Raw genomic sequence first — 11,662 nt, 5'->3', positions numbered from 1 at the left:
ATCTGTTATTATTAAGCTGTCAACATATATCTGGTATAAAAAGAAGTTGAAAATCTTAAAAACTTACAGAAAACATCCTGCTCTTTCTAGTCTGTTTCTAATCCGCATGATGACGTAATTTGTGACGTATGGCCTTCCATAAAAAACTAGCTTTGGTTAAATAAAGTAAATTTATATATATCACTTAGTCATCAGCGTTCGTCTTTGAAGCGGAGATGCATTTTCAAGATAAAAATTTGAACGACGAAAATTATAAAAAATTAAGGTATTTCCCGATTCTTGGATGAATACGAAACTGAATAGCCAGGTTCCATTTGCACTTCCTGTTACAGAAAAAAAAAACCGAGTCAGCGAGAGCTCCTTTCTATGGTTTGTTCCAGACTTTCCCCTTGGCTGATTGTGATCTAATTCCTTAAAACAATGGTAAATACCCGTACGAAATTTAAGTCACGTATTTTTAAAAAAATCCAGGCGTATTTTAATCTGAAAATCCTTGTCGAAATCTCTATTGAAATGAATATATAAAACCAGGCGTATAATGTAAAATACAGGCGTACACGAGGCGTAATCCTCCCGTATTTTTGGCTGAAATATGCAAATGAGTACGCCTGGAAATTCAAATTAGTTTGGAAATTTTAAAAATAGAATTACGCCTAGATTTCAAGCATACCCTTAAAAATACGCCTTCAAAATAAATACGCCCGTATAAAAGAATACGCCCGTACAAAAAAATACGCCTGTACAAAAAATATGCCTGCTTTAAATAGATTTGAATTAAATATTAATTATATAACAGCAATGGGAGCTACAACTATAGCATAAATATAGATATACAATCAACTTTAGTACAAAGAGTTTTGACTACATATACTAAAAAAGATTAGACAAATTAAGCTTAGCATACATCACTTTTATTTTCTTAATATTTTTCAGTGTGATAAAATGTGAATGAGATTCATTAGTAAAGGATTGTCATTAAAATTTAAAAAATCATAACCTTACATTTACTTTTTCAGCAGTTACATGTTAGAATATATTAACCGTTTCACAGCATTTTAACATCCAAGGCTGAGTTTTATCGTAAACAGTTGAAACATTCCAATAATCACAGTGAATCACAGTTTTGAGAATCATGCCGAGTACTCCTGCCATTCTTTTTACTCCTAAATTGACATAAAAGATGCAAATCACGAGCAATTCTGTCATTCACGTTTCACATCAGTTCCAATCATCATAGATTTAAATATTCACAAAAGAAGTTTGTAGGCTTTATAACTGGCATTGCAAACGGTCATCTTCTTCCCTGATGCAATCTTCCAATGGCTACAGTTCACTGGCATTATTGCATTTATGGAAAGCTATGCTGCTGGTCAACTCTTAATATTGCAAGATCTTTTCTCCTTCTCTTATGTCCATTTCATCATTCAATCAATTTTCCAACTGTGATAAGGATTTAGATGTAAATCATTTTCTGGAAAAAAGAATAATTTATGCAATTCAAAATACTACTGACCCAATTTTCAATCATTAACATCTGGCTCTGCAAATCAAAAGCAAATGCAGCTGTCTTTTATTTTCATGGTTAAAAAGTTTCAATGTTAAGCTATGTTTTCAAAATATTTACCTCTTCTACACCATCTGTGCTTTGTTGTGGCTTTCTCTAATCTCATTGTTCTTGGCATGACCTGCCTGGTGGTTTAAAATTGGCGCAAATACTTGGATGCAGATGCTGTTATTTACAACCCCCTAGTTAGCTAAACTCTTTTATGATTTCTGAAGTTCTACTCAGTACAATTTGTAATTTTGAAGAAAAATGCTGTTTTGTTTACAGCTAGAACATAAAAATAAAATTCCATGAATGTATAAACAAGATGTATTCATTATATGAATTAAAAAGATACTAGGGTGGGAAATAGAACTGCTGTACACAAGCCGGATATAAATTGATAAGCCGTTCTTAGGTTTACAACATCACAGATAAGTCGTTCCTAAACATGCTCCACACATCTGTAAGTAATTAGCACAATCCCAGCAGGTTAGGCTAGGGAAGTGAAAGTTGATGGTAATGTAATAGAGTATCTAAATTGCCAAATATAAATCATTTTATATTTAAGAAAAACATTTAATTGTAATAACGTGTATGTTTATAGCCTGACTAAACAATTAATCATGAAGTTCAAAGAATATACTATCTACTTTACAGTTATAGAAATCATTTGTGTTAAGAAAAATAATATTATTTTTTTTTAAATGGGATAATGTTCTTAAAAAAAGTTCTTAAACAAAAAATCAGTTTAATTTAATGAAAAACAATTGCTTTGTTATTTAATACAACAAACTAAATGCAATATTGTAATGTATACAATCATGCAATACTTTGTTTTTCTTGTTTAATTAAGTTATCATAAAAATGTTTCTTATGCAAAACTCAATACTTTAAAAAAAGAGAATGAGCTGACTAAGTTTTTTTGCCTAAGTTGAAAAATCCACCCGAATTTTCAAAAATACGCCTTTTGAAATTTTCTAAGTTTTAATTTCCTTGTGCCAGAGACTAAATAGAAAATACGCCCGGATTTAGAATTTACGCCTGGAAAAAAGAGACATTGTTGTAAAAATACGTGTACGCCTGAAAATGAAGCGTATTTTTAAGAATACGTCTCTGTACGCCAGGATTTGCAAAAAATCCAGGCGTAATACGTCTCTGAATTTCGTACGGGTATGTATGCTTTGTTAATTGTTTATCATATTTTGTGTTTATAATGCACATTTTTATTGAAAATTCAACTTGCAACGAAATCTTTCAGAGTAAATTCGGATTCGTTCTCATTTCAGGTTCTGCGTAACGCAGCCAGGTGAATTGAATGGTCTTTTTATGCTTAGTGACATTTATTTGAAGGTTTACTAAATTTTGGGTAAGTAATTAAAAGTTATTTTTATTTTAACTAACTGTCATTACAAGTCTCTACACATGTGTCACAACAAAATACACAGACTGTGTGTTTTGTTCTGACACATATTTAGAGACGTAACCATAGATAGAACGTTCTATCGTTAAAATGATATTGTCCTACGGACCCGGTTTGATAGAATTCTGTTCGTGTATTCGTAATGTAGCAAAAGAAACACGGGCAATAACTCGCATAGTGCATTTACTAGGAACAACCATTAGAGTTCCGAATGTAAACATGGCAGGTAATTTGAATCTAGAGAAAAACGTTGAGAAAATTAATTGGATTTTCGTATTTATATGGATTATTTTCTGGGATAAAAGGCATAAGCAATCTCAAAAAGGTTTGTTTTGATTAATTTATAAGTTATTTTCAGTGCAAATCCGTTTGTATCCTTCAAAATCGTTTCGGTGCGATTCTGCAATTTTTTGCTACATTGCGAGTATATGGGTGGTATTCTAACTGTGGTGAGGGCTTGTCCCGAGACACAGTTAGATTATTCTAACTATTGTAACCACAGCTTCAATAGACCTAGTGTATCCTACAAAATAATTTAGACATAGGATGATAGGTCCAACAAAAGGTTCCATCTTCTAGGGGATTAATTTGAGGTCCATGCAAAAAAATGTAACTATTGTATTTGATTTATTCACAATTGAGGTACTATTCTAACTATTCTATCCAGATTAAAAAATCAATCTTTTCAGTATAATTGCACTGTTGTAAGTAATTTATTAAAAATTCATCAATGACATGTTTATTGTCAACCAATAGGAATATCACAATTAAAATGAAACATTTTATCTCATTTGGTTCAATAGCAGCCTGCTATCAGGATATATAAAGTAGGTCAATAAGACACTGTATGTGTTGAATATAAAAAACATGGTTACTGTCTTGAAATATAAGCGATATTTGGGCGAGGGCAAGGAAACGTGATAGAGGGCGAGGCTTACGTTTTCGACCTGAGCCCAATATCGCTTATATTTCAAGACAGTTATCATGTATTTTGTTTATCCTGCAACAAAATTTTGCATTTGAACGTTCAAAACAAACCATTTTCGACAGATTTAGGTACATCTCTGCAGTGGAAACTATCTACGCCATGGCGTAAATATTGTAGTATACATGACCTCACAATGCTTTAGAACGTCAGAATACATACAGGAGGCTTTATTAGGGAAGTGAGCGGATAAAGCTTTGGTTTATTAGGTTACCTTTAGTAGGTCAATGCAAGGAGTAGTTGCAGGATAAAGTCTATTATGCAGTTATGAATGTGCTTAACACATGGTCTTTTGTTTCGCTCTAAACATATAGTACCATTAAGCATACTCAGTAATTTTATACAAGTTGCCAAAACATGGACTTTTCAAGTGATATAAATTATAATAGAATTTATTGTATTTAATGTCATCCTAATTTAGGAATTGGTCCCTTTGACCTAAACAATCGGAATATTAAAGTAATGGGAATAGCATTTTATGATAATCAAAATTTCTTTGTAGGACCCAGATAGCAAGCTTACTTTGGCCCAATGTCTTGGGCCAACGTTAAGTTACGTTGATCCAATGTCGGAAAATGATGTTGGGCCAATGTAATTTTGCCTGAATTGCGCAACGTTGCGCCGAACATGTTGGGCGTAATGTTGGCCCAATGTCATAGAACGATAATTCGGACGTTGGTCCAACGTCGGGCGATTGTTGTCAGTTGTCACGTTGGCCCAACGTCGGAATATGTATATTGGGCCAATGTAATTTTGCTCATCGGCGCAACGTTGCACCGACATGTTGGCGCTACGCTGGCCCAATGTCATACAATGATAATTCTGATGTTGGCCCAATGTAGGCCCAACGTATTTGTGCTTCTACATGTAGGCGCTACGTTGGCCCAATGTCAAAATTATAATTCTATGCTGGCCCAATGTTGGCCCAACATATCTGTGAACAAGGATATTTGGAAATCTATGGAATTCCATGGAAATCTAAGAAATTCCAGGAAGATACAATGAAAACTGAAATAATGATAACATCACAATTTATCAAATCTATATTTTCAAAATTAAAAAAAATCGTTTCTTTCACAGTGTGTTTTGAAACAAATATTACATATACACTTATAGATGTACAATGTAAGCACATTTTTCTAAGTATTCTCACTGAACAACATTTCTTTGTAATAAAACAATACAATGAACTTCCAGTTGCCCATGTACATTTGCCGTACAAAGTTAATGACTAGACTAGAGTGACAAACACATGTATTAAGTACAAAATATCCACTACACAACTATATTAATAAAAAGATCCCATAAAATCAACACAGTCAAGCTATTTTCCCCCGAATATACCAAAGATCCTAATTTATAAGTTAGATTCGAAATTTCTCAAGTGTCTGCTTGAATCACTTCCTCACTGATATCCCATGAAATTCACGAACGGATTCACTAAAGTTCGATGTTGATCATTATCATAGACACTTCAAACTTTTCTGGCACAATTTCTGAAAGAAAAGATGACCATTAGGATGTATTATCATCGATATCTAGCCTATCACATATATAAACATATAAATATATGACAAATAATAAAGTAAGGCTCTACAAGACTGTTAAGACAATTGGTTATTTCAACCTGACAGTTCGTATAGTGTAGAATAGAAATTCACTATGTTGCAGTGTTTTTTTTTTTCAAATTAGGATTAATTCCGATAAATGTAAAAATTTGAGAAGTTTACAGATGACAATCGAATACCAGACACTGATAAGAAAACTCGCTTTGACCTTAAAATGGCTCTAGTGAGCTAAAGGAAAAGGTTAGAGCCAGAGCTAAAACTCTATGCCTGACTTACACTGAATATAAAGATATAAGATACATGTAATTTCAATTCATGTGATTTTATAGCTCTAATCAGAAAATTTAAGAAATCTTAGAATACCTTTTTGTTAATTTTCATACTGCTTTTGTCCTTCTTGTGAGCATTCAGATTCCTGTAAATGATGCATGTATAATTGTGCATCATAGAATATGATAGCTATTTCTAATAATTTATGCTTAAGTATTTAATGTAAAGTAATTAATATGCAAGGATGTGTAATTTATAGCATGTTTAGATTACCTGTCAGAATCCATTGTTTAGGATAAGGAAATTAAGAATATAAACCTCTTGTTTACTTTCATATAGTAGATGCAGTATTTTTATAGTTTTATGCTAAAAGATACAATTTAATAAAAACAATATTAGGTTATTTGTGTTAAATGAAAATTTGAGCTGGTTCTCACCATTTATACAAGCTGATTATTCGCCGGCGCAGTGGGAATGGTCTCGGGCACAGTCCACTGCATGCAACTATTAAATAATCAAAATAAGTGCTGAAAATGATCTTGAACATGCATTTTAAAATACATGTAAATATATTTTATTACATTGTACATCATAATCTGTAAATGCTGAAGAGAGGATCACTAAAATTCCTGAATCGATCCCAAACGAGGAAATACGGGTTGAAATCCATCTTTATGGGATGTTTAGAAGTGTTAAATTATTAAAACAAAATTGAAATAACGCTTGCTCAAACAATTTCACTGCCAGGCATTTTATGTGTAGTGTCTTGACTAAGGAACAGTAGCAGAAGCAATTATTCATTCAAGGATACGTTAAAATATTCTGTACATTGTACCTACCGCAATACCGGTCGTAAAATGTCTTCATCTTCTGTGAAAACAGAAATTCCACCCAAAACTAGTCATGATTCTCCTATTCGCGACACTCTCTTCCGAACTTTCCTTCTGTAACATCAACATGGCTGCGTGGAACACCCAAAAATTTAAATTTCGGCGCGGTGTGTTGTTTAAATTAATTGCTTATCGAGCCCGACTTCGATCCCGATGTAATCGTAATACTAATCGACAATTTTAGTCAAGAGAAAAATCTAAAGTTATATTCCATAGTTTTGAAAATCTACGTAAGGGTTAAATAATTAAAAATGAATATATAAACAAATAAATAAAAAATAAAATAAATAGATATTTTTTTTAAACGTTTCAACATCAGTTTTCATAGCAACATTAGTTCAACAATGTCGGGCCAACATTACAAAGATGTCCATACTTCAACATTAAAATTAACAATGTTTAGGCACGTAGCAACAAGGGGGGGGGGGGGGCAGGGGGGCTGACCATAGAAAGGATGTCCCCCTCCCACTTTTTACCACAGTATAGTGATATCAAGGAAAATTTAGCTTGTCAACTTTTTCAGGTAAGTAAACAAAATTTCTGTGGTTGCCCCCCCCCCCCTTCCAAAAACGATGCTACGTGCCTGATGTTGGCCCGACGTTGGAACAATGTCAGTGCACCAACTGTTGTAATGACAATGTCGGACCGATGTTGGTACAATTGGTACAGTGTCAGTGCACCAACTGTTGTAATTACAATGTCGGACCGATGTTGGAACAATGTCAATACACCGACTGTTGTAATGACAATGTCGGACCGATGTTAGCCCATTATCGTTCTGCCAAACCGCGATATGTAGCCGATTCACCAACCATATGCCAACATCGGCCCAACGTAAGCTTGCTATCTGGGGAAACGCTTCTCAGGACACAAGACTGAAAAACTGCCTGTAAACACAGCTATCATTAAAGTCAATGGATTACCTAAGAACATCCAAGCAATATGATATCAGAGACTAGCAATTTTTATCACTCAATGTGGCAGAAAAACCTAAATAAATATTGAAATGTTCAATTTCTTTGTTCATTGCTTTTTTTCTCTTGTATATGAATATTGCATGATATTTATGCGAATTTTGCATGATTTTTACATGAAAAACTGATAATTTGGAATTCGTATGAATATCATGTGAAATTTCACTCACATGAAAATCGCATGAATTTCGCATAAATATTGTATGAGGACATTCGCATGAAATTCGCATGTGGAACTTTTAGCATGGTTTTTATATGATTTTCGTACGAAATTCATGCGAAAAGGCATTCGCATGAAAATCATGCGAGCCACTTTTCCCTGTGTAACTGTACAAATTCCAAAAGGATGGTCCGGACCACCCTCCCCTTTACTCGTAGATCTGTTCATGTAAAACATAACTTATAATTATGTTTAAACAAAGAGATATAAAATCTATTATTTAAATAATTTTTTCACTTTAGAAATGAACGGAAAATGGAAATTTATTTTGAAAACATCTTCCCCTGGGAAACAACTAGAAATCTTTTTTTCCGGTTTTATTCTTTCTAAATGTTTTGTTGTCTTATCGGGTGCGGGTGTTCTCACAATAATAACAAAATTTGAGGATTTCTGGAATTTTAAACTGTTAAATGCCAGAAAGGAGTAAATCGGAAGAAGAATTTTTCTTCTTAAAAACAAAACATTTATTTCATGAATTCTGTTGTCGGAATATAATTTGGTTGCTTTTCTGGACGCGGGAGAAAAAAGGGGAAGGCTAGGGGGATCACATGCTACAAAAGAATAAACTTTAGAATAGTCTTAAGTAACATTTGTTGGTATGTGTATCTATTTAATGCTAGAAATATTACTGAAAGTTATAATTACATATAACTTTTGTCTAGTGTGGAAATACGAGGGCTGTTCAATAAATAATGTCCTGAACTGTATGACATACAATACAGATATCATATGACATTAAAATTGGCTTTCTCTCATAACTGAATCTTTAATGAATTTATAACAGTTCATTTGACAACTTTTCATCACATAGTTTCATTGTGAGAAGCTGGGAAACAAGGGCTTTTCGAGACACTGCATTAAAAATGAATGGTAAAGATCGGTAAACTAGAGTGAAAATAAAAGCTTAAACAAAGCTGCTGTAAAACCTGTTAAAAATCCCAAAGAAATATTAACTGAAATATGTGACATTTACAGCAACCAATACCCTTTTTATAGACAAATGAGCAGGTGGATTTCAATGATAAAAAATATATAATGGGCATCAAAAACGGGTACCGTCCTTACAAACAATAAAATTTTAACACTTATGTACTGTTTGCCTAATTTCAAAAAAAAAAAATACTTGATGATGTAGGATAGACATTAAGACAAATATCAAATTTGATAGACATCATATCGGGATAGTTTACACTGTTTTTAAGAAACGTTTGACGGTAAAAAAAAGCTTAGTACTCAAAGGTAACCCTATATTTTGAAAAATGAGTGAAAACGACATCGTGTATGAATGGCTTAACAATTATATTAAAATATCAGTAATTGGAGTTATCCACGATTTTTGGATATTCAAACAGATAATGGAACTTGAATCTATTGCTTAAAATCCTCAAAACAAAATTTTCTATAAGATGTACATGACAAAAACAGGGAAGGTCTGGCGAGAGCTAAGAATTGCAAGAGCACAAAGACAGATTTCTTTACAATGTTCTTAAATATAAGCGGTATTGTTGTTCAAATTCGTATTCGGAGAGACAGTTTAATTTCTGGATGAGGCTAGGAAACAATTTTTTTGCAAAAAAATCGAAAGGTTTACATGTATTAGAGGAAGGACCCAGAATCAGGAATCCACTACATTAAATTTCTTCATGACAGCGTCCAAACCCGCACACCCTGAAGAGTAAAGGGGTTTTCGGGACACACAGATAGTTAATATTTTTTCACATTAACAATATTCGCCAGATCTTTGACCTTTTGACTTATTTCTATCTCCAAACTTGAAAAAAAACACACCTTTGATAAGGAAGAAACAAGTCCAGGAAATCATTGGATCTGCCATTTTCCAGTATACCAAGGGTCATACCCAAAAATGAGTTCTGAAATCAATCAGAGATTGGATAAAAAAGGTTACGGACATGTGTTATAATTAAAAGAGATGAATAAGTAAAATAATGAAGACAACATCATTGAAAAGCGTCTTTTGCTTCTTTCCGAGCACCGAGGACATTATTTATTGAACAGCCCTCGTATCTAGTAGCATCTTTCGACTTTTCTTTTTACGCTAGGAAAAGTACTTATATGTGTGAGATTATTTTGTGTCTTAAGTAAAAAACATTCATGGTGTTGGTGGTGGTGGGTATACCCACTACATTTCCAAAATATACTACATTGTATATCCAGCAATGTTCCCTCAATAAAGATGCCTGTTACCTTTTTTATTCCTTATCTTAGGGAGTTATATAGGGTTGTGCCTCCCCACTCCATGAAATTGCCTTTCTTTGCCTGATATCAAAGTATATTTTTTTACATAGAGTAAAAAGCCTTCATGATTTATTTAATAGTACATCGGATGTAAATACAAACCAACAACAAATACAACTCAAAATCCTACTAACCCCCTACCCCCCCTCGATTTTTTACTAACATAAAACCTTTAATAACAACCCCGGCAAAAATCTATTGAATTATTTGACTGCAAGGAAATGTGGGAATTTTAAGGAAATAATCTTTCCTCCTATGTATTCTTTCCATTGTTTAAAAATTCCTCAATCCGCCAATTTGTGTTATTATTATTTTAATATTATCATAGGGTTTTATCAATTAATCATGCGTATTAAAAATAACAAAACAGGAAACATCATCTATGAGAAGTGGCAGTTGGCAGTAAGCAGAGAGCATTTGGCCGTCAGCATTGAGCAGCTGTCATTAAGCTCTTAGCTTTCGTAAATAGAATTTCATAAACCGTATGTTTTAACTTTATATTTGTTTTCTCATTTGAAATTGGTAATAAAATGACTGTTTTCCTGTATTTAGTCTTTAAACACATGCCCATCCACCCCCATCCACCCATACTCCCCCCTCCCGCGTGAGACAACAAAATCTTTGAAAAGATTAAACACTGAAAAAAATGTTACTAGTTGTTTCGCGGGGGAAGATGTTCTAAAAATATAATTCTTTTTTCCGGTATTTTCGATTTTGAATTTTTTTAAGTAAAGATTTTTATCTTTTTTTTATTTACAAATAAGTTATGTTTTACATGTACAAATCTACGAGTAGGTTTTTTTTTTTTTTTTTTTTTTTTTTACAAATAAGTCGTTTTATTTAATGTATAAACTTAACCAACTAAAAGTGACCTTTGACCCCCTCAAAAAATTACGCGGATCTGTGTTAATTTCGTATGAAAAGCCATTGATATGAAGATATATAAAGCATAAGAATCCAACCTCTACCTCCCCACCTTGTAGAAATATTTTTTTTACATTTAGGAAAGAATAAACGCTATGCAGTCTAGACAGCGTAAAAAGATCATTAACTGATTTACCAAAAATAATTAATAAAACCTATATATTTTTTAGAATAAACATAAATCAATAAATTAATTCAAAGTACAAGCACTGCTTTACATCTTAAATTGTTAGCTGAAGGCACACCCTTTTATAGTCTGATTTTGTTATAAGGATTAGATCACACGTACGCCTTACAGGGTATGTTTATAGAAAGGGTTGGAATCCAGATATTGACTTCAGACACTGACAACGTGTTTTTCATGTTACTACATGTAAGAAACTGATGTTAAAATCGCGCGTTTAAAGCAGCCCACGACCTACATACATGTAAGCTGCATTGAACAAAAATAAGGTCATGATACATGTATGCAGGTGTCCTACTATCTAAATGTTGCAAAACCTAGTGTATGATTTTTAAATGCACAGTATTTCTTTATCTTGTCCTCTGGTTTATTTACCAAGTTCAAAGGGAAATCATCGAGATAAATTTATAATTCATCTATCTTAA

General features: G+C 32.9%; 1 long non-coding RNA gene across 1 annotated transcript; it reads left to right on the top strand.

Moving 5' to 3' along the window:
- The first annotated feature begins 161 nt into the window (after nt 1–161).
- LOC134257480 (uncharacterized) lies at nt 162–7,693 on the top strand. The gene is made up of 3 exons (XR_009989922.1): nt 162–423; nt 2,833–2,926; nt 7,546–7,693. It is a non-coding gene; the product is annotated as an uncharacterized LOC134257480 (long non-coding RNA).
- Nucleotides 7,694–11,662: the final 3,969 nt, after the last annotated feature.

Source organism: Saccostrea cucullata, unplaced genomic scaffold, assembly GCF_032062105.1.
Source record: "Saccostrea cucullata isolate Sc308-1 unplaced genomic scaffold, CSIRO_AGI_Scuc_v1 ctg16238, whole genome shotgun sequence".
Taxonomy (NCBI): Eukaryota; Metazoa; Mollusca; class Bivalvia; order Ostreida; family Ostreidae; genus Saccostrea; species Saccostrea cuccullata.
The sequence above is the reverse complement of the archived record's forward strand: the minus strand, read 5'-3'. Positions and strand labels throughout refer to the sequence as shown.